Below are 22,838 nucleotides of genomic sequence, written 5' to 3'. Positions count from 1 at the left end.
GGAATCAGAGACTCACTCTGTTGCCCTTGCTGGAGTGCTTTGGCATGATCCCAGGCACCACAGTCTCTCCCTGTTTGGCTCAGGTGATCCTTCTTCCATCATTTTTAAATTTTGTAGAGTCAGGGTCTCACTCTGTTTCCCAGACTGGTTTCGAACTCCTGGTTTCAAACAAATATAGTGCCTTGGCTTCTATGTTTCTTCTCAATGTGCTGGGATTGCAGGCATGAGCCACCACTCCCAGTCATTAAACTGATAGCAACGGCTATTTTTTGAGAGAGACTGGGGTGAGGAAGAATGAATGGAGGGATACTTGTACTTTAATGATCTCTATATTGATTAAATGTTTTATTAAGCATTTATCACTTTTGTAATTAAAAAACCATCAATAAGGATGAAAACACATTTATTTTTTAGCCGAGATCCCACTGTCGCCCTGACTGGAGTGCACTGGCACGATCCCAGCTCACTGCAGCCTCAAACTCTTGGGCTCAAACGACCCTTCTGTGTCAGCTGCCTCCGACACCCCTGCCACAGACTTTGCCCCGCAAGTCACCTCCCCTGCAATGTCTCAGACTACAAGTGAAAACCATGGCACCCAGTTAATTTTGTGATTTTTTGTGTGGAGACGAGGTCTTGCTCTGTTGCTCAGGCTGGCCTCGAACTCCTGGGCTCAAGAAATCCTCCTGCCTCGGCCTCCCAAAGTGCTGGGGTTACAGGCATGAGCCACCGCACTGGGCCAACACAGATGTTTGCTTGAGCCCAGGAGGTCGAGGTTGCACGGAGCTAGGGTTGTGCCACCGCGCTCCAGCATGGGTGACAGAATGAGACCCTGTCTCAAAGAAACCGAAAAGGCCAGGCATGGCGGCTCCCGCCTGTTACCCCAGCACTTGGGGAGGCCAAGGCAGGAGGAGTGCTTGAGCCCAGGAGTTCCAGACCAGCCCGAGCAACAGAGCGGAAGACCCTGAAGAGGGCCGGTCGGGATGGGCAGCTGTCGGGATGGAGAGTGGGGCGCGGGGCAGTGACTTCCACGGGTGGGGCCCGGACACACAGGGGAGCGGAAGGCCCCGCGGCCACGTGGGTTCGTCGGGTTCCGTCCTGGGGAGGGATCCGCCAGGAAGGGCGGCTTGGACCGAAAGCCCACTCCCGGAGGAAAGGGGCTCCGCGGGGCCAGGGAGCAGGAGCGGCCGCCAAACCAAGCGACAGACCGGATGGGGCTGAAGGGGGCGGAATCGCTTCCGGTCGGGGGCGCCCTGAGAGAGGCAGCCCCTGGAGGACGGGACGGAGGTCCCTGGAGGTGACTTGCCGGGCAAGGTCTGTGGCAGCGGTGTCGGAGGCAGCGGCTGTGGAATGTGGCATGTCCCCCCCGCTGTCCGTTCTGCCGACCACTCCGGAGCCCTGGGGTCCGAGGCTCCGGGGCGGTGGGGTCGATGGCGTAAGAGGGCCCAGCGCGAGGGCCTGAGAGCGGCATCTCTGATCCCCGGGTAACGGAAACCGCGAGGGTGGCCATAACGGTCGCCCAGAAAGCTGCGCGCGCATCTGGCGGGAGAGTACCTGCAGCGGGTAGGCAGCTTTCATTGTGACTCCGCTCTAGCCTCAGGGCCTGGCCACGCCTCTCTTTGTACCGTCATCCTGGTTGACCAATGGGATGAGAGAACTCGTGCCTCGCCCTCCACATTCCACGTTGGGTTGCCTATATATAGCCCTGGCCCGGCCTATTCTGGCTCACACTCACAGCTGTGCAGTGGCCAGTGGAAGGGATTTCCTAGTGGTTGCACGGATCGCGGTGATGTGGCCCTCCCCTTACCCCCCTTCTGGCCCGCCCTTTCCCGTGACGTCGGAAGAAACCCCACGGAGCAGATTGGCTCAGGCCACAATGAAGGTACACCCGCGGGTCTTGGCGCCGCGACCCAGCCTGATCGTCCTCCAACGGAGGACTGTGGTCGAGTCTGTGCCACTCCTGAGGCACACCGGCTAGCCCCTGGGCACCCCTGCGCTCCCCCAACCACGATCTTTTCAGGCAGCCTCGCCCCCTCAGCAGCCCAGCCCCTGCCCTTGCCAGTCACCCCCGGTGATGGTGTTTGGGCAGATGACTCCCGGGGTGCCCCCTCCGAACTTTGCCCTCACCTCCTGCCCCATTCCGGGGCTCCCCAGGCTCCCGTCTCCAAGAACTGGGTCCTGGCCCTGCGATGCCCTCCCCCATGGCGAAGTGGCCACCGGGGGTCGGGGGTCACTGGGATTGAGTGGAACGTGGATACCTCACACTCCCCGTCGGGACTGATTACTGCCGCCAGCATGACCTTTGATCTTAGGACCCAGTCTCCTGGATTTTCTCACCCCCTTTCTGGTTTCTCTGGTTGTGGCACCTCCTCCCTTCACCTGTGCTGTGCAGCATTGACAGATATAACAGAAAGGGCCTCAAGGTCTAGTTTTTAGGGTTTTTTAGTTGTCTCACTCTGGAACCACAGGTGTAAGTCACCACACCCAGCTGCTTTTTTTGATTGTAAAGATGAGGTCTCACCAAGTTGCCCAGGCTTGTATTGAAACCCTGGGTTCAGGCAATCCTCTTGCCTCTGCCTCCCAAAGTACTGGGATTACAAATGTGAGCCTCTGCATCTGTTTTTCTTCTTAAATTATTAATATTGGAGTTGACATCTCACTCTGCTGTCCAGGCTGGAGTGCAGTGGCATGATCACAGCTGACTACAGCCTTGACCTCCTGGGCTTAGGAGATCCTTCTACCACAGCCTCCTGAGTAGCTGGGACAACAGGCTCACACCACCACACCTGGCTAATATTTTTCTTTTGTGTAGACATGAGGTCTTGCTATGTGCTCAGGCATGGTGGCTCACACCTGTAATCCTAGCACTTAGGGTGTCCAAGACCAGAGGATCCCAGGATTTTGAGACCAGCCCAGGTAACATAGCTAGAAATCATCTCTACAGAAAATAAAATTACCCAGACGTGGTGGTGCATGCCTATGGTCCCAGCCACTTGGGAGACTGCGGCGGAAGGATCACCTGAGCCCAGAAGGTTAAAGCTGCAATAGCCATGAGGGTGCCACCGCACTGCAGCCCAGGCGGCATAGTGAGACCCTGACTCCAAAACAAGCAAGAAACAAACAAGATAAAGCGAAAAAGCTCCCAGGGCCTATCGCTCTCATCCTGCTTTTCCTTTTCACAGTTAACGGAGTATCAGCAGAAACACAGCCCTGCTGTTCCTGCGGGAGCGAAGAAAAGGCAAAAAGGAGGAAATGACACCAGCCCTCAGACCACTTCTGGCAGTTGCCAGCGACCCGAGGATGTGAGTCTTGGCTGCTCAGGCTCCCGGGAATAGGGGGCTCACAGGGCAACGGAGGGTGGTGGGCAAGAAGATAGAGGAGGAAGTGTTGGGTACTGTTGGGTAAGCTCATCCAGGGTTCAGCTGGTGTGGTGGCTCATGCCTGCAATCCCAGCACTTTCAGAGGCCAAGGTGGGAGGAAACCTTGAGTTACGAGTTTCAGACAAGTCTGGGCAACCCAGCAAGACCCCATCTGTCTAAAAATAAAATAAAAACCTGGTTAGTGTGATACTTCTCCCTCCCCCAGTAATAGGATTGAGAGCAAATTGGTTGCACTCTTTGGTCCTCTGTTTTTTCCATCTGTAAAAAGGGGTAATACTGTGTTTCTTACACTAAAGAAGTTTCAATGAGAATTTGAATTTATTTTTATATGAGTCACTGGTATGGGGCCTGATGTCAACAGTTGCTATTTGATTGTCCTAATTCCAAGCCTCAAGAAGAGGCCAGCCAGGTGAAAACAGCCACTTGCCATCAAGCTTTCCCTCTAGGAAGCAGCAAAAGTACCCAGGATGTGCAGAGGAAAGGGCGCTAGGATTAAGAAAGGATAGTTTAAGCCCATCTTTGTTACCAGCTTCTGAGAGATCACAGAAAAACCACTTTCTCCCCTGATCCTCAGTTTCCTACTCAGTAAGATGATGTTGGACTGCATTGGTAGCTCTGAAACTTTGAAGAAGATGTCAGGCCAGGGGAGGGCTGACCCCTCGACCCTCCCATAGTTGGGTCACTTGGGCTTTCTGGGCATGTGGCATCTCTTGCTGCAGAGCACCGCCAGAGGTGGACACATGTTGCGGTTATGTGGTGGTGGGGTGACAGGGAGATATGGCCTGTCCATCCACCGGCCCTTCCCTCCATAACTCCCCCCATAACTCTCCCCATGCTTTGCACAGGTGTGCATACTGCAGGAGGAGAAAGAATGCTGTCTGCGCCAGATGAAGCCAGAGAACAAATTGGCTCACCAGAGGAAGCAGACAGGTGAGCTGGGGCTAGGAGGGCTGGGATCAGAGCAGGTTTCAGAGGCTGTGGGAATGGCCTGGAAAGGCTCAGTAAGGTGGGTGGCTTTTGGGCAGATGGAAAGAGGTTGGTGCCAGTAGATGGCAGGTCTTTTCTTCTCTGTGAGCCTAGTGTTTCCAACTGCAACAAGCGGGGTGTGCCTATTTTCAGCCATCCATGTTGTCTTGGAAACAAAACCATAATGAACCATAAGTAACTTGGAGGCCAGGCATGATGGCTCACGCGTGTATTTCCAGCAGTTTGGGAGGCTGAGGTGAGAGGATCACTTGAGCCCAGGAGTTTGAGACAAGCCTAGGTAGCCTAGCAAGAACTCATCTGTACAGAAAATAAAAAAAATTACCCAGGTGTGGTGCTCATTCCTATAGTACCAGCTAGTTGGGAGACTGAGGCTGAAGGTTCACCTGGACCCAGGAGGTTGAGACTGTGGTGAGCCATGATCGTGCCACTGCCTTCCAGGTTGGGTCACTCCTGACTCAAAAAAAAAAAAAAAAGTGGCTTGAAGGATTGGCCATCATTCAGGTGTGAGGAATTCCAGCTTGGAAAGCCAAGGTAGGGGGTCAGTTGCCTGGCTTAGGAGCTGAGGGCCAAGAGGGTGTTTGAGAATCCAGAGGCCCTTATCGCATGCTTCCTTTGTCAGCTGAATCCCGACGTCCAGAGCCCCCAGTGGGGCCCTCTGAGGGAGACCAGCAGCTGCAAGCAGAGACTCAGAGGCTGCGGATGGAACTGGAGAGCCTGGCAGGACAGCTCCAGGCCCAGCTGCAGGAAAATGAGAGTTTGAGCTGTCTGAACCGGGAGCGGGAGGAGCGGCTGCTGGATCTGGAATGGGCAGCTGTGCACTGGGAAGAGCAGGTGAAGCGGCACAGGCAGGTGCTGGACACCATCCTGAGTGACCGCAGCAGCATCAGCCGCACGGTCCTCCAGAACGACCTGCTCAAGGATCTGCTGGATCTGATGGAGAATGAATTAACAAAGTTGGTGCGCACCCCCAGCTGCCTGCCCTCTTCCCGACCCCAGAGCCCTTCCTTGAAATGATACCCTTGGCTGGGCTCGGAGGCTCAGCCTGTAATCCCAGCACTTTGGGAGGCCGAGGTGAGTGAATTGCCTGAGCCCGTGGGTTCGAGACCCGCCTGGGCAACTTGGCGTGACCTCATCTCTACAATAAATCAAAAATTAGCCGGGCGTGGTAGCCTGTAGTTCCAGGTACTTGGAAGGTTGAGATGGAAAGATTGCTGGAACCCAGCGGGTTAAGCCTGCAGTGGCCGGGAGCAGCCACTGCACTCCAGTCTGGGCGACAGAGTGAAATTCCAACTCAAAAATAAAAATAAAAATAAAAAAAGAAATGGTACCTTTGAAGGCACCGTGTGAGCCAGAGCCCTGCTCTGATCTTCAGGCAGTGGGGATGACCCTCTAGCCTGCCTCGCCACATTTCTGTGCCATGGAAAGTGGACACCACTTAGTTGCTGACTGCTGCACTGATTACTTTTTTCTGTACAGATGAGTGAGAACATGGAGCTCAGCAGTGGGCTGTATGCAGAGCAGCAAGAAAAGGAAGAGCTGGCCAAGAAGTTGGGCCAGCTCCTTGACAATCTGAGAGAATTGAACCAAATGGTAACCCTTCCCATTTGAGAAAGGGTGGCATGTGGGCAGTAGCCTCTGGGGAGGGGAGGTGCCAGGAAAGACAGAGGTCACTCCAACCTGGGGAGACACATGATGCCAATGGCCTGCTGAGCAGTCCTGTGCTGGGTTCTTGCTGCCATGTCTCTTGACTTTTAGAGGTGGGTAGCCCTGGCCTCCTCCAAGGTCTGGACATGATCATCCCAGCTAAAGGTCTGGAGTCTCCATAATAGGGAAAGAGTGTCACGACAGAGTCTCCCTGGGTTCAAGCTGGATTCAAGCCTCAGCTCTAATGGTCACTAGTCAAGTAATTGGCATTTCCAAGCCTGGTTTCCTTAATTTAAAAAGAAAGTTATCGCAGGCATGGTGGCTAACACCTGTAATCTCAGCACACTAGGAGTCCAAGGACGGAGGACTGCTTGAGCCCAGGAGGACTGCTTGAGCCTAGGAGTTCCAGATCAACCTGGGCAGCATAGCAAGACTTCATCTTTTCAAAAAACCAGAAAATTTGCTGGATGTGGTGCTACATTCCTATAGTCCCAGCTCAGGAGGCTCACTTGAGCCCTCAAGTTCAAGGTTGCAGTGAGCCCTGATCATGCCCCAGTACTCCAGAATAGGCCAGAGAGTGAGACCCCAACAACAACAAAAAAAAAGGAATTGAGCACTTTGCTCATAGGAAATGTTGAGCTTAAATGAAATCATTAATGTAAAGGAGTGTGCATTTTGTGTGCAGCTACCAAGGAGATGTTGGTTGGCTCCCACACATCTGTGACCTAAAGTTAAAGTGGTGGGTAAGAAGGTGATGGAGTGTGAGTCTGGGCGAAGGGACCATGGACCTCTAGGCAAGAGGGCAGTCACATAGTCCAGGAGCGAGGAAGCCGGGCCCAGAGTGTCTCCACCACCCAATTTATGGCCTTGGGCCCGTGTCTGCCTGCAGGTGGAACAAAAGCACCAGGAGACCCAGAGTCTGCAGGAGCAACGAGACCAGTATTTGGCCCAGCTGCAGCAGCAGGAGGCCGCCTATCAGCAAGTGGTCTCTGAGAAGGAGGCGCTGCACAAGGAGGTGCTGCTACAGGCCCATCTCCTGGACCAGGCCAAGGATCGGGCCCTTCAAGGCAAGGCCGAGGCCATAAAGGCCCGCCAGGAGATGCAGGAGATCCAGGTAAGGGTGGGGCCAGAGTGGGCCTGAAGGGGAGGGCCTGTACACCCTGGGCCTTCTCATTCCTCTCCCACCTGCAGGAACGTCTGAAGGTTGTGGATCAGGAGCTGCAGGTCCAGCTAAACCTCATTGATCTCGAGGAAGGTGAGTGAGCCTGAGGAAGCCAGGGTAATTTGCGGCCTGGGACCGAGGGCTTAGAAGAGACCTCTGGAACAGCTGATTGTTTTCCTTGGGTGAGGGACAGCCCAGGGTTACACAGTGAGGGTGGGGCAGAGGCAACCCCTCTGTCTCCCTTGCTTGGTTATCTGAGGGGCCCTCTGACTTCTCCAGTAGAGTACAAATCGGGAGATGAGGATGACGAGAACCAGGATGAGGAGCCTCCCCTGCCCATTCTGACCATCCCGGAGGATTTCAAGAGCCAAGAAGACATGGTGAGCCCGACCCCTTGCCTGACTCTGGGACTGACTGGGCACCTTTATTTTCTTGGTTTCCCTGTCTTCTAATTTTCCTCAGTCTTCTCCCCTTCCTGGGGTCAGATCCAGATCCCATTACACCTGTGAACAACAGGTGCACTCAAAGAGGCCCAGAAATGGCGTTTCCCTCTACCTACCTGCCCCCAATTGCCCCTCTAGTTTCCCCCTTCTAAAACACATCCCTCATGCCTGCAGGTGGCATACTTTCACATGGCTGTTCATGCCAGTGCTGAGAAGGAGCGGGCACAGCTGCAGGGGCGGCTGAAGAAGTACAGAGAGAGCAGTCCATGCCTGGTCAAGCTGGCAGACCCGTCCCGGCAGGCAGCGGAGGAGGTGACTTCAGCCCCTGGGACCAGGGTCGAGTCTGTGTCTGAGGAGCACTACCAGGCCCTCCAGGGGGCCATGGAGAATCTGAAGTTGAGGGAGTCACTCCTGACGGGCCCAAGAAGGGTAGGGTGGCAGGGTGCTGCTGACCCTGACTCTGGGTTCTGGCTCCAGAGCCACTTCCTGGAGGTCATGCGTGAGAAGGCAGACATGCAGGAGCAGATGGAGGAGCTGGAGCATCGCTGCATCCAGCTCTCTGGAGAGACTGACACTATCGGTGAGCCAGGACGTTAGAGTCGTGGTGTGGCATCTCCCTGGGGGTGGAGAGGCCAGCCTATGAGCCCTGCCATCCTGCAGGCGAGCTCCAAGCCCTGTTCCAGAACCAGAGGGCAGTGCTGAAGGAGCAGCACCTGGAGAAGGAGGAGTACATCACGCAGCTGACCCAGGACAAGCAGGAGATGAAGGTAGGCCCAGGAGCAGCCAGCGGGCTAGGCAGGTGAAATACGTTGGCTTCCATCCAACCAGAGACGTGAAAGGCCTTTACAATGAGAAATGCAAAACGCTGCTCCACGAAATCAAGGATAACACAAACAAATGGAAAAACATTTCATGCCCATGGATCGGAAGAATCAGTACTCTCAAGATGGCACAGAGGCCTGAGAGAGGGTCTTCTCTCCATCTCCCTGGCTCCCGCTCGTCCTGTGCATTCCCCACACAAAAACTCACACCTCTTGCCTGCAGGTGGGGCCCAAGGGGAGAACCTGAGAATGCAGGCCTCCGATTGCCATATTCTGAATAGAGCTGATAACACTTCCAGAAGTAGGGATAAGGGAGAGAGAAAAATTAATGGGATGGAACATCTTGAGTGGAGTAGGCATTTTTTAAACTTCATTCTTAGCTGCAAGACTTAAAATTATGAAATAACTTGGTTGTTGACAGAGGAATCATGTTGCACATATTGAAAAGTCTTCAGGAAAATACTTTTTTCCGCTCTTGGAGTGTCCCTGTTTCTAATCCTGGAGATTAGTGAGAATGCAGGTGGCCAGGAAGAAACTAGAACCTGCCAGAGTCCCCTCAAGTCTTGTGCCTGAGAGCTCTGGTCACAGCAAACTTACAAAGACAGCTTGGCTCATCCTCAGTTCTGTCAGCCTCTGCAACGCTGGCTCGAGGGATGGAAGTAGATTTGGGATTTCAGAGGCCAGGGAGAAGGGTCTAGAGAGCAGGCAGCCCTTTCCGTAGAGACAGGTGCAGCCACTTCCTCATGAGATTGGCTCACCTGGCCAGGTCTTGGCTCCTTAGCATTCTTGCCAGGCTTCAACTAGTCAGCTTTCTTTTCCACACTCTGCCCAATTGGTCTTGTCAGACATCAGATACTCTCTAGAGCCAGAGGCTTGAGCCTGGAGAGAGGCTGGGCGGGGCGCTAGTCAAGCAGGTGGGTTCCCTTGGGGATGAGCGAGAGGTTTCTATGTGTTCCAAGTCCTAAATCCTGTGTTCGTCCCCAGCTGCTATTCCCAGGAAAGAGGCACCTGACCTCCACATCACCACTGGGCAGATCTTTTCCTCAGGTGGTTTCTTGGTTGGTTTGGTGCTTCTGGAGCTGAGAGGTTGCCGTGGCTTGATTTAATCCCTTTTATCTCTAGAGAGTAGTGAGAGGCTTATGGTTGGGCCACTTTCTTGACCTGAAAAGGTCTAAATGGGAAGCACAGCCAATGTTCAGAGCAGGGAAGAAAGGAAGGAGGCAATGAAAGGAGAGAGAGGGGAGAAAGGCGGTGGCCACACTGACCGATCTCCTCCATCGTCACCACCTTCTGCCCGGCAGGACCCAGGCTAGGATCTCCCTGTGGCACCAGCTGTTCTCCTGCAAGAATACCACCTTTCTTCTCCCTGATTTTGGCAAACCTTTCTCCTACCAGTCGTGGCTGCTGCAGTCCAGAGCTGAGCTGACTTTTGCCTAGCTCCAGGGAGAAGAAAATTCTCATATGTTCAAGAAGGAGGTTGTACCACTTTGAACTTTGGCCGTCCAAGCAGCCCAAGGCCTGGGCAAGCCATTCCCATACCCTGGAGTGGCTCACAGCATGTGTGACTGTCACTGTGACTCCAGTAACACCTGTCCTACCTGGTGTGTACCCTTGTGTCCATGGAGGTCAGTGAGTCACCTTCTCCTATGCGGTCTCTTAACCTGGTGCTCTCTTCTGTGACAGGCACCCCAAAACCACACCACTCCCATGGCACACCCTGCTGATGATCGCTTGCCATCTGACGGTATCCTTCCACCTGATGCTACAGCCACTAGCACAGTGATACCTCAGGTTTGTGCCCTTCCCCTGTGCCACTGCTCTCCTGAATGCTCACCCTTCCCACATCCCAGAAGACTATATGTTCCACTGTGGATTCCTTCCTCTTGAAGGTTGCTTGATTCCGAAGCCAAGTGCCCTTTGGGGTGACTGTGGTGGAAGAGGCTGAGCCTGGGCTTTTCCTATTGGTTTGGGGATGTGAAAGGTTGTTGGATTAAGCTTGGCTCACTCTGCCCTGGGTAATTTTCACTGGGAATTGCATAACCACCTCATGGTTTCTTCCCAAACAGAGCCATGATGTGGACTCTGGCCCTCATCTCCTGGATGAAACCAAGTGAGTATCCCCAAAAGGGCAGTGGTTCCTGGGCCAAGGGAGTCTGGGCAGGCCACAGCCCGGGACCCTGATCTCCCCCGAGTCACCCATCCTGACCCTAGTTTCTCTGTCTCTAGGACTTTCTCATCAACAGAGAGCCTGCGAGGACCCTCTCAGCAGCTCAATGGTCTCGTGTCTGAGGTACCATCGGGGTTCAGGGCCCAGAATAGGGGTGAGAGGGGGAAGGAGAATTTGATAGAAAAAAACCGAGACAGGGATTCCTGAGAGAGGGTCAGATCTGGGAACAGTGACGTGCTGGGTGACATGGAGCAGGGCACGTCTTCTCTGAGCTTCTCCCAGGAAGCTGCAGAAGTGACGTTGGACCCCAGACTCTCTCTGTCATTTGATCCTGCTGCAGAAAGGCCCAGATGAGAGCTGCTCAGGAAGGGAAGCCTGAGAAGTGTGCACAGAGGGTGACAGGAGGAGGGGCCCAACCTGGGCAGAAAAGATCTTTGCCACTTGATGAGGAAAAAGGAAGTCAGTCAGAGGGTAAGACTCTGAATGAGACAAACAACTCCATGTAAATTCTCATCTCTTTCAGTCCACTTCCTATGTCAATGGTGATGGGCCTGCATCTTCTGCCAGCATGAATGATCTGGAGGTAGGTGGCCCAGGACTGAGCCCAAGGACCCTGCAGGCCAGTCCCCTGTCCTCCCTTCACAATGGGCCTGGTGCCTCTCTGCCAGCTGAGACAGCCCACACCCTCAGCCCTAAGGATTGCTCTCTCTGCCTCTCCACCAACCCTCACCCACCTCTCACCTCTCAAAAACTAGCAGTAGCCCAGGACACCAGCTCTCTAGGAAGCAGTCAACTCAGTGAAACCAAAGAGGAACTGTTAGGAGTCCAGGAGGTCTTCTAATTTCAGTCCTGGGGTCCAGTTTCCCATAGGGACTCTGAAGAAAGGGGCTGGGCACACCTGGTGCCAAGAAAGAAGGGGTGCTAGGGGGCCTAGACCTCAGTGGGGGAGACGCAGAGCATGGAGCATGCAGCATGGCTCTTCTGTTGCTGCCCTGTGCACCTCCTCTCTGTTTTGTGCATGCTGTTGCTTGAGTCGTCACCACACTTGCCCTGGGGGTGGGGGGGATGAGTCTGCCCCACAGGGCATCCAGAGCCCTGTTTTCCTGCAAGACCCCACTCCTCATTTGCTCTGTTTTTGATTTTGGACAAGTCACCAGTTCTGCCTGGGCTTGAGTTTCCTGATGAGATAGAATTTGGAGGTATGCGGTCTCTTTTAGCCAGGAGAACCCTGGGTTAAAGGTCCACTGGAATGGAATCCTCAGAGTGGAGGTCTCTTGTCTGTCCTTTCTTTGCTGTGTTCCTGCCATTAAAACCAATCCAGGTTGGGTACAGGACTCTTGCCCATAAGCCAAGCCCTTAGGAAGGCTTAGGCGAGAGGATTGGATTTTGACCCCAGCCAGGACAACATAGTGAGACTTCCTTTCTACAAAAAAGATGAAAAAAATAAGCTGGTGATGGTGGTGTGCACTTGTATCCCAGATACTCTGGATGCTGAGACAGGAGGATAGCCTGTGACCAGGAGTTCAAGGCTGTGGTGAGCCGTGATTGTGCCATGGCATAGCAGCCTGGGTAACACCTTTGAGACTCTGACTCAAAAAGAAAAAAAAAAAAGAACAGCATCTTTCATGCAGTTTGTAGTTAATGAATGCACATTTACACATCACAAACTTATGAAAAGGTAGCCCTTATTTTCTCAAACTTCATTTCCGGAGATTTGTTGCTGTCCTTGAAAAAGAATCCAGACCAGGTATAGTGCCTCATGCCCGCAATCACATCAATTTTGGAGCTGATGTGGGAGGATCTCCTCAGTCAGGAATTGAAGACCACCCTTGGCAACATAGCAAAAACCCATCTCTATAAAAAAAATTAATACATAAAGAGAATCTAGATTCAAGCTTTCCATTCTGTAGTTGTCAGCAAAAACCAAGGAAGACTCAAGTGCTCTTTCCTGGGTAACTTGAGGAGAGGGTGTCTCTTCATGCCCCATAGGATCTGAGAATATGGCCTTTAACACCAACTCCTGACCCTGCACACCCCTTGTTGGTCTGGGAGGTAGAAAAAAGAAGGGTGCCTCAGTCACCTTTCTTTGATTTTCCCTACAGAAACACCAGAAGCAGGACATTTTGGATCGGCTGGAAAAAGTAACACAAATTCTTTGTTTGCTGCCAGGTTTGGGGGAGAATTTCAATGTCGAGTGCCTGTCTCCTGCCCACTTCAAGCCTGGGGAAGGTCAACCCTGTGTTCTAACCCCATCCCCTCCCTAATAATCTGGTCTCATGTGTTGGCCTGTTCTGGAGCACTGGTGGCATTCTGAGGATGCATCATTGCAATGCCACCTCTGCCTCCCCCTGTAAGAGATCTGTATAGGAAGATGGGCCATGTGTGTGTACTATGTACAATCTACATAAGACAGGTCTCCAAGAATTGATACGAAGCTCAGGGAAGCCAGGCACAGTGACTCATGCCTGGAGTCCCACCTGCTTGGTGGCTGAGGTGGGAGGATCCCTTGAGCCCTGGAGTTTGATGATCTACTGCACTGCAGCCTCGGCAACCATGCTCATTCCCGGGTCTGCCTGTAGGTAGGAGTAAAGCATCAGGAGACTCAGAGTCTGCCAGAGCCGCGAGACCAGTGTTTGGCCCAGCTGCAGCAGCAGGAGGCCGCCTATCAGGAACTGGTCTCCGAGAAGGAGGCGCTGCAGAAGGAGATGTTGCTACAGGCCAAGCTAATGGGCCAGATGAAGGATGAGGCCATTCAGGCCAAGGTCGAGGCCATAATGGTCTGCCTAGAGTTGCAGATAACCCAGGTATGGGAGGGGCCAGGAGTGGGCCTGAAGGGGAGGACCTGGCCACCCTGGGCCTTCTCATTCCTCTCCCATCTGCAGGAATGTCGGCAAGTGGCAGACCAGCCGAACCAGGAGCCTCAGGCCCAGAATGATCTCTCTGACATCCCCATGGAAGGTGAGTGAGTCGGAGGAAGTCAGGGGCCCTTTGTGGGCCGGGACTGAGGGCTTTGAAGAGACCACTGGAACAACTGGTTGTTTTCCTTGGGTGAGGGTTACACAGAGTGGAGCAAGGTAGCCCCTCTGTCTCCCTTGCTGGGTGATCTGAAGACCCCTTGACTGTCCTGGTAGAGTACAAATCAGGAAATGAGGATGGAGATGAAGATGACAAGAGCCAGGACCAGGAGCCTCCCCGGCCCATGCTGACCATCCCGGAGGACTTTGAGAGCCAAGACGCCATGGTGAGCCTAACCGCTTGTCTTCCTCTGGGGTTGCCTGGCCACACTTATCTTCTTGTCTTTCCCACCTTTTATTTCCCTAAACTTCTCCCCTCCTTGGAGTCAGTTGTCAGACACCCTCACGCCTGTGAACAACAGGTTTCCTCAAAGAGGCCCGAAAGAGCAGCTCCTCTCCACCTGCCTGCCCCCAATATGTCCTGCTGGTTCCCCCACAAAAACACACCCTCTCACTTGCAGGTGGTGAACTTGAATGCAGATCTAGCCAGTGATGAGAAGAAATGGGCACGGCTCCAGGGGCAGCTGAGGAAACGCACAGTGGCCTGCCAGCGGCTAGTCAAGATGGCAGACCCAACCTGGAAGGCGGCGGAGGAGGCCACTCCAGCTCCTGGGACCAGGGGCGAGTCTGTGTCTAAGGAAGAGCACCTGACCCTCCAGAGGGCCATGCAGAATCTTCAGGTGAGGGAGTCTTTCCTGACAGGCCCAAAGAGCCTGGGCTGGCAGGATGCTGCTGACCCTGACTCCAGGTTCCATTTCCAGAGTGGGGTCCTGGAAAGGTAAGCTTTTTCTCATTTCAGGATGGCTAGGATCTTACCTAGGGTGTTGCAGACCCCTCTGTAGAGACAGGCAGAGTGAGATGGGTAAGGATTGGTTTTTTGATGCCAGAGCCATGATTTAATCATGGGCCAGAGCGAGTCTAAGTAAACGAAAATGTTCATTGGCATTCTAATGAACACTCTTTCTAAGCATGGAGCTAAAGTTTCTTATCTAATCTAGCTCATTTTCTACATTTTGTGCAGGAACAATGTTAATTAAAAATGCTTTACATCCACAGCATAATTATAAAAAACTTCCTTCCAAAAAGGTCACTAACAATGATGATGATGAGGGAACTTTTCTCTTCGCTGCAGCCCTGATTATAATGACAATGATAAATTATCTCCACAGGATGAAGCCAAACCTGAGGCAAAAGCTGTTAGATATCTTATCAGTGCTCCTATGGCCAACCTGTGCCTTCCCTCCCACAGGCTGCTCCTTTCAATACTAAAGTCCTAAAGCCAAAAAATTTGCCTAAAAATGCCGGTAATGCCCCTGCGGCTCCTGTCTTTCCTCTCGGTATGCAGGCAGTATGAGCTGAAGCAGAAAAAGAAGGAGATTTTAGTTTCACAGCTTGTTTCCCAATACAATTTTATCCCAGTGCTGATGGAGTGGATCGAGCTCACTGGGAACCCTTGCCATATAAATTGTTAAGAGAGTTATGGGAGGTGAGCTCAAAGTATGGTTTTCTTGCACCTTATACAATTACTATTTTAGATCAATTTGCCTCTCGATGGATGACTCTCGCAGATTGGCAGCAATTAGCCAAAAGCTGTTTGTCCTGAGGTGCTTATTTGCTATGAAAAACCGAGTATGATGATCAAGTTAGAATTCAAATGGACCAGAATTTAAATCAACCTGCTGGGTCATTCATTATTTCTCATGATATGCTCTCCGGGACTGGTATGTATACCCAAATGGCTAATCAAATTTCTCTACCCAAAGAAGTTTTGCTTCAGATAAATCATTGTGCTGTCACCGTGTGGAAAAAATTTTCTTATCTGATATAAAACAAAAGTCCGAAGAAAGTTATGAGGACTTTGTTTCCAGACTCACTACGGCTGTTAATTGGGTAATTACTAACAAAGAAGCAGCAGAAATTCTTATCAAACAATTGGCTTTTGAAAATGCTAATAATACTTGTCAGGCTTTACTTAGACCCATACGCAAAACCGGATGGGTTACTGATTTTATCTGCCAGTGCGTGGATGTAAGCCCAGCTATTATACAAGGGATGGCTTTGGCCGCAGCTTTGAAGGAAGAAACCTTTTCACAGATCGCTCAAGGTATGCAGGACGCAGGTAAACAGAAAAATGTTTCAGTGTAATCATGTTATGTATGTGGACAAATTGGGTACATTAGTAGAAACTGCCCCGCTAAGCTTACTGCACCTCTTTCTAAGGTTTTCCTTTAAACGTTGAGAATACTGAAATAAAGCCTGAACTTAGTTACACTTTTCCTTTTCTTATAGGAATGCAGGGAGCTCAAGCAATGATAAGCAAAAATATATAAGTAATATGAATAATATAAGTAATATAAGCAAAAGTATATAAGTAATATAAATAAAATAAGTAATATAAACAATATAAGAATATAAGCTATATATATATAGCCAATATATAAATAATATATAAATAATATAAGTAATATAAGTAATATAAGCAAAAGTATATAAGTAATGTGTAAGTAATATAATATAAACAATATATATAAGCTATATATATAAGCAATATATAAATAATATAAGTAATATATATACACCATATAAACAATATATAAGTAATATAAGAAAAGTATATAAGTAATAAGCAAAAGAATATCTCATTACAGTCTTGCTATAACTGTGGTCAGTCGGACACATTAACAAAGATTGTCTGGTGAAACAAGTTACGGCCGGCTCCCAACACAACAGGTTTCCTCAAAGAGGCCCGAAAGAGCAGCTCCTCTCCACCTGCCTGCCCCCAATATGTCCTGCTGGTTCCCCCCACAAAAACACACCCTCTCACTTGCAGGTGGTGAACTTGAATGCAGATCTAGCCAGTGATGAGAAGAAACAGGCACGGCTCCAGGGGCAGCTGAGGAAATGCACAGTGGCCTGCCAGCGACTAGTCAAGATGGCAGACCCAACCTGGAAGGCGGCGGAGGAGGTCACTCCAGCTCCTGGAACCAGGGGCGAGTCTGTGTCCAAGGAAGAGCACCTGGCCCTCCAGAGGGCCATGCAGAATCTTCAGGTGAGGTAGTCTTTCCTGACAGGCCCAAGGAGGCTGGACTGGTAGGATGCTGCTGACCCTGACTCCGGGTTCCGTTTCCAGAGCCACTTCCTGCAGGTGTTGCGGGAGAAGGAAGACATGCAGGAGTGGATGGTGGAGCTGGATCATCGCTGTGTCCAGCTGTCTGAAGAGACTGACACTCCTGGTGAGCAGGAAGGTTTTGGCCATGGTGCGGCAGCTCCCTGGGGGGGAAGGGCCAGCCTCTCAGCCCTGTCTTCCTGCAGGCGAGTCCATGGCCCTGTCCCAAAACCAGAGGGCAGTGATGAAGGAACGGCACCGAGAGGTGGAGGAGGACCTCAGCCGACTGACCCAGGAAAACGAAGAGATGGAGGTAGGGCCCAGGAACTGTCTGCGGGTGAGGCGGATGGTGGGCGCACACTGAGCATCTCTCCCTTCAGGGCAGGCTTCAGGATCTGCAGGAGCTGGTGTCACGACTTGTGCACGAGCGTGAAATGTGGCATGACAAATTCCTGGCTGCTACCCAGAGCCCTGCTGCAGAGTCCACTCCAGGGCCTGCAGCCCCCCAGAAGCTGGGAGCTGCCTACGGGCAGCCAGCTGGTGAGTAGCACACTTGACGAGGGCTGGGCAGGTGCGGGCAGGGTGCAGTGCTCAGATGCTGGCCTGTCTCCACTCACAGGTCTCAGCACGGTGAGCCTGACTGATGATGGGGAGTCGACACAAGGAGACACAGGAGAGGGCACTACTCCCAAGAGTCCTACTACACAGAAGATTACTCATCTGCTTTCCAGAATCCAGATCACCCAGGAGAGCCCAGTCCTGGCTGACAAGCTCTGCATACCCTTTTTCTACAGGCATCATGGGTGTAACGAGTTGAAGATATTGGACATTTAGAGCCAGGAGAGGGGCCGGGGCCTCTGCCCCCACCATGTTCCTTCCCCTCCTACCCTGCCCCTGCCACTGTGTACCTTTCCTGCCATCTCTCCCTCCTCACCCCTTCATCTTGACAGTAGCAAGATAGGGCCTGTGCCTAACAGGGAGAGAAATTGGTGCAGTCCCTTCACCAGCTGAATCAGGGCCTCATCTGAATTTCTGGGTTTGCTTTGTTCCAGAAAAACAAAATGCCTGAGACTAAAACTCTAGTTTCTTTGGAGGCTGTCCCTCAGGAGTAGCAGGGACTCCCCAGTCATCTCCTCACCCCACCCAGCAGGCCTTCTTCAGACGGCTCCGTCTTCTTACTCAGAGTCACTTGGGGCAGGACAATGGGGTGGCATTCTCTCCAGGTGGACAGTTGGGCTAACTGTCAGCTGGGAAAACACAGGCTGTGTGGTTAAGCTCCCCTGCTCATGTGTACATATTGTATTTGTGTAACATTTTGTTTATTCTGGGGGTTGTGCCTCCCCCTGTATAATAGGCGTGGTTGAAGCTGGCAAATAAAAAGATTCTAATAATTTGGTTTGGGGAAACTTATTTATTGCTAGTACAGGGTAGAGGAAGGAGGCGGGGATGGGGTTGTGGCACCCTGGTGACAGGGCTCCAGTTATTTGGCTTTTCATTTCAAAATAAAATAAATGAATTCATCCATACCGCTCAGTGTCATGTTCATGTTTCTATCACTGGGTCCTGGGTCTACCTTACTGTATGTTGGAGTTGGTACTGGCATAGGGCAGGCTTCTGGATTGTATGGAGTCCCAGAGTTTCTAATCATGTTCAGTGGAGCAGCTAGGGACCTTCGGGCACTGTCACCTGTGTACTGCTGAGTGATGTCTGGGAGATTTCAAGATGACTGCTGGGGCAGTGAGGGGATCTGAAAGGAGTTATTTTAAAAATCTCTAGAAGTATTGTTTTTTGAGTCAGAGTCTCACTTTGTTGCCCAGTGTGGAGTGCAGTGGCATGCTCACGGCCACCACAGCCTCAATTTGCTGGACTCAGGCAATCCTCTAGCCCCATCCTTCCAAGTAACTGAAACTACAAATGTGTGCCACCATGCCCAGCTCATTTTTGGTTTATTGTAGACGTGAGGTCTCGCTAAGATGCCCAGGCTGGTCTCCAACCCTTGGGCTCAGCCAATCCTCTCACCACTGTCCAAAATGCTGGGATTACAGGCGTGAGCCACTTTGCCCAGGTTTATAAAAGGATTTATAAAAAGCTCAGGGAAATCGGTCACAGTGGATCTGATTTGTAGTCCCACTGACTTGGACGCTTTCAGCATTCTTAAAGATCAATAATTCCAGCCAGGAATTTCTTACCTAGCCATGCTAATCTCATAAGTGATGGACAACTAAAATCATTCCCAGACTTCCAATCCCTAATAGAATATGTTGTCTCCAGACCAGTCCTCCAGGAGAGGCTTAAGAAGCTGTGGAACAGAGAACACACAAAAAAGGAATGGTCATGCCTATCAAAAAGTTTGGGCAAGCACAGAGTTAGCAGAAAATACAATGCACTCACAAACATGAAAATAAATAAATAATACAAGAGTTAAAAGGACACAAAGCAACCCCTTAAGAGCCCTATGATGGGGATCAATTCTTGCATTTCAATAATGAAATTGAGCATGAATAGTGTAAATATGCCACTGAAAGAGTGGCAACCTGGATGAAGGAGCATGATCTAATAGCCTGCTGCCTCTAGGAAACTCATCTCACTGAAGATGACACCCATGAACTCAAAGTTGGTGGCTGGAAAATGATCTTTCAGGCAAGTGGAAAACAGAAGAGGGCAAGTGTAACTATTCTGGGACAGAAAAACAGTCTTCGAACCATTGAAAGTTAAAATGGACATGGAAGGACACTACATAATGATAAAAGGTCAATCCACCAGCAAGAACTATTCCTCCTAAACATATACGCACCCAACAAGGAGCACCGGGTTTCATAAAACAAGTACTGAGTAGGCTAAGAGAGGACATTGACTCTCACACAATCATAGTGGGAGACCTACATCTCTCACTAACAGCTTTAGATAGATCATCAAAGCAGAAAACCAACAAGGAAATCCAGAACCTCAATTAGACACTCGGTCAAATGGATATGATGACAGACATCCATAAAACACTTCACCCAACATCTACAAAATATACATTCTACTCATCAGCACATGGAACACACTCTAAGATTGATCACATTGTTGGACATAAATTGAGTGAACACATTTCAAAAGATCAAAATTATACCATGCATTTTCTCAGATCACAGTGGCATAAAAATAAATATTGCCAGCAAGATATGTCCAGAACATGCAAAGACATGGATATTAAAATACCACTGAAAGACTTCTGGGCCAACACAGATATCAAGACAAATACAAAGATTTCTGAAAGCAAATGAAAACAAAAACACATCAGAATCACTGGGATGACATGAAGCAGTGTGAAGAGGAAAATTCACAGCATTGCATGTACACATCAAGGTAATCGAAATATCACAGGCAAAGTGCCGAACGTCACACCTCAAGGAGCTGAAAAGGCAGGACAACTTAAATCCTCACTTCTGCAGCAGAATCCAGATCACCAAGAAAAAAAATCACAATTGCAGGATATAGAAGACAAAAATATCGTAGAAAGTATCAACAAGGAAAAAAAGCTGATTCTTTTTTTTTTATATCTAGAAGCATTTATTTTATACAAAATACTTAAATATGATGTGTACAGGAAAAGTGCACACGTTACCTATGCTGAACAATGCCAAGAAACATAATGTACTGATGCAACAGTTGTCTTCTAAAATAAACAAAAACTGAGCCGAGACCAGCAGACAAAAGCAAAATACTTCCTTCCCAACAGCACAGTGTCGAAAACTGACAGCAATCCTGAACACCTCACCTCCGACGTCCCTTACAAAGCTGCCAAAGGCCAACTATTTTTAAAAATCGAACTTTTTTTTACAACAATAATAAAAATCTGGTGACAAACATTACAAAACCAAATGCTGGACAGTCTTTTACTCCTTTAAAATCCCAAATATTCCAACATAATCATAGGAGTAAAAACCATTTTAAAGTGATATGCTCTACGAAAAAAACAACAATATGTACATTTATTGCAAATTATATTAAACTAAAATGGAGGGAAATCAAAATATGAACTGTTTACTACTTGCAAATCAATAATAATTTTAATTATCTTCTCACTCTGATAAAAATCAGAAAGCAACATTTATAAAATTGCCACCACATCACTTTTCATAGCAGGGAATTGAAATCTGTACATCTCATTTTTGCAGAAAAGTAGGCAGGCAGAAAGAACTATACATCAAAATTTCCAAAAGGAAAAACAAAGAAATATTTCATCTGATCTCTTTTCTTTTAAAAAATTAATTCAGTAGATTTCTATTTTTTCTTGTGTAACATGGGAATTCCTGGTTCTAAAATGGAGAATTTCTGTGTCAGTGTAAGGACATTTTGTTACTTTCTTTAAAATAAAAACTGCAGCATAGAAATTAATGGTGTATTATGCATTTAAACTCCAGATATGCAGGAACTGGAACCAAGTGTTAAGCAATTTGCTTAATTATTGACTTTTCCTAAGAAAAGTCTGAGTGGGGGGTGTAGCCCAGAGCTGCTTTTAGCCTCTCTCGAGAGGTACTGCTGTCCACTTCCATCGGAGGACTGGGGTCATATGGAAAGGAAGCAAGAGTTTCTTTCCGTTTTCAAGGCCGAAAGTGTGAGTTCTGATGTGAACGCTGTCTCCTGCTCAGGACACTGTGAATTCAAGGCCTGCAGGAGCGAGAGCTGCTTCTGTGTGGCCCTCGCTCCCTCCCTTTACAAAGGAGTCTTCTTTTTACCTCTGCAGGTCAGTCTGTCTCTCTGCTGGGACTGCCTTTTTGGCTCCGTCTTGCAGTTTGGGTGCTTTGGCATTTCCTGCTTCCAAGCCCCCAGGGCTCTCCTGGCTGCCTGCAGCTCGCTTCCTCCCCTTGCTATTAGGCTTATTTACATCATCGTTTTTGGTTGGGTTGCCCTGAGATTCCGACTTGGGTCAGCGTCCTCTTCGCGGTTTGGAAGGGGCAGGCAGTCCTGATTCATCCACTTTCTCATCTGTCTTTTGTTGGATATTTTCCACCCCAGCTGCAGTTACTGTTCTTTTCTTTCCTCGGTCACTGCTGATGTTGCCCTGGGCAGCCTGATCAGAATTAATTTCCTTGCTCTTTACCGGGTCAATATTCTTTCCAGGTGTGACAGAAATAATTCTCACAGGGTTCTCTTCATTTTCACTACCTCCAGTTTCTGCTGCCTCTGAACTCTGTTCCCTTGATTGATTTCCGGTTGAAGGGTTCAATTCTGAATTTACATTCATGTTGCTTCCAGTCTGCGTGCCAGTGCTTCTAACATAAGGTTTTCTTCCCATTGCTGATAAAGGCTTGTTTACTGCACCCAATACTCCAGCAGGCTTTGGCTTTCCTGTTAACAGAAGCACTCTTGTCTCTTCTGAAATATAAATCTTGTCATTACAGAAGTCCTTTTCTGGTTGTGTAAAAAACTTCATTGGGAGGACTGGTTCCTTTGGAGAGTCTGCATTGCACATGGCGCTTTTACTGTTTATAACACACAGAGCCACATCACAAACTGTATAAAGTTTTTCATTTGTTTTGGATTCATCAGGAGACTGGGCATCTCGGGTGAGCTTGATGTTCTCTGCCATTTTCTTCATAAAGGCATGACTATTGTTTTCATTCTTTGCCATTAAAACTTCAAGCATGAACCATAGGCACTCTTTGATATCACGAAGCTGATCAACATCTTGTGATCTTGTGAAATCTGGATCATGGGCTAGCAGGTGAATCATGTATGGAACTACATATTCAGGCAACAGTGATAATAATTTCTCAGTAGCCATAGGGTTCTGTTTAATGTACTCCCTGCGTATACTGATGTTTTTTAGTAAACACTGTCATGCATGTGCCCTCCTCTCCTTTACTGGATCTTTGGCACACAAGACAAAGATTGTCATGGACTCCAGGGGGAGCAGCAACTTCACAAGTGCCTTGTGGAGCTTCTGAGCAAATATCTGCCTTACTTGATAACACTCATCATTAATAACAAGTGCACAGAATTGAACTGTTTTGGGGTAATAATTTCATGGTAACAAGGTTCCTGAGCAAGCTTCATTATGGCACTACCACAGCTAATTGCAAGCGAGACGTATCAGATTTACTGATTCTTTTCTGCTCTGTTAGGTCA

The 22,838-nt window shown here is 49.7% G+C and overlaps 1 pseudogene across 1 annotated transcript; it reads right to left on the bottom strand.

The window, feature by feature from the left end:
- Nucleotides 1-21,510: 21,510 nt before the first annotated feature.
- LOC103277293 lies at nucleotides 21,511-22,539 on the bottom strand (annotated as a pseudogene). The gene has a single exon (XR_002481355.1). The product of XR_002481355.1 is annotated as a sister chromatid cohesion protein PDS5 homolog A pseudogene (transcript).
- Between the last annotated feature and the right edge of the window lie 299 nt (nucleotides 22,540-22,838).

The sequence above is a fragment of the Carlito syrichta genome, unplaced genomic scaffold (assembly GCF_000164805.1).
Source record: "Carlito syrichta isolate Samal-C Ts95f unplaced genomic scaffold, Tarsius_syrichta-2.0.1 Scaffold316955, whole genome shotgun sequence".
NCBI lineage: Eukaryota > Metazoa > Chordata > Mammalia > Primates > Tarsiidae > Carlito > Carlito syrichta.
This window is presented reverse-complemented; position numbering and strand designations above follow the sequence as displayed.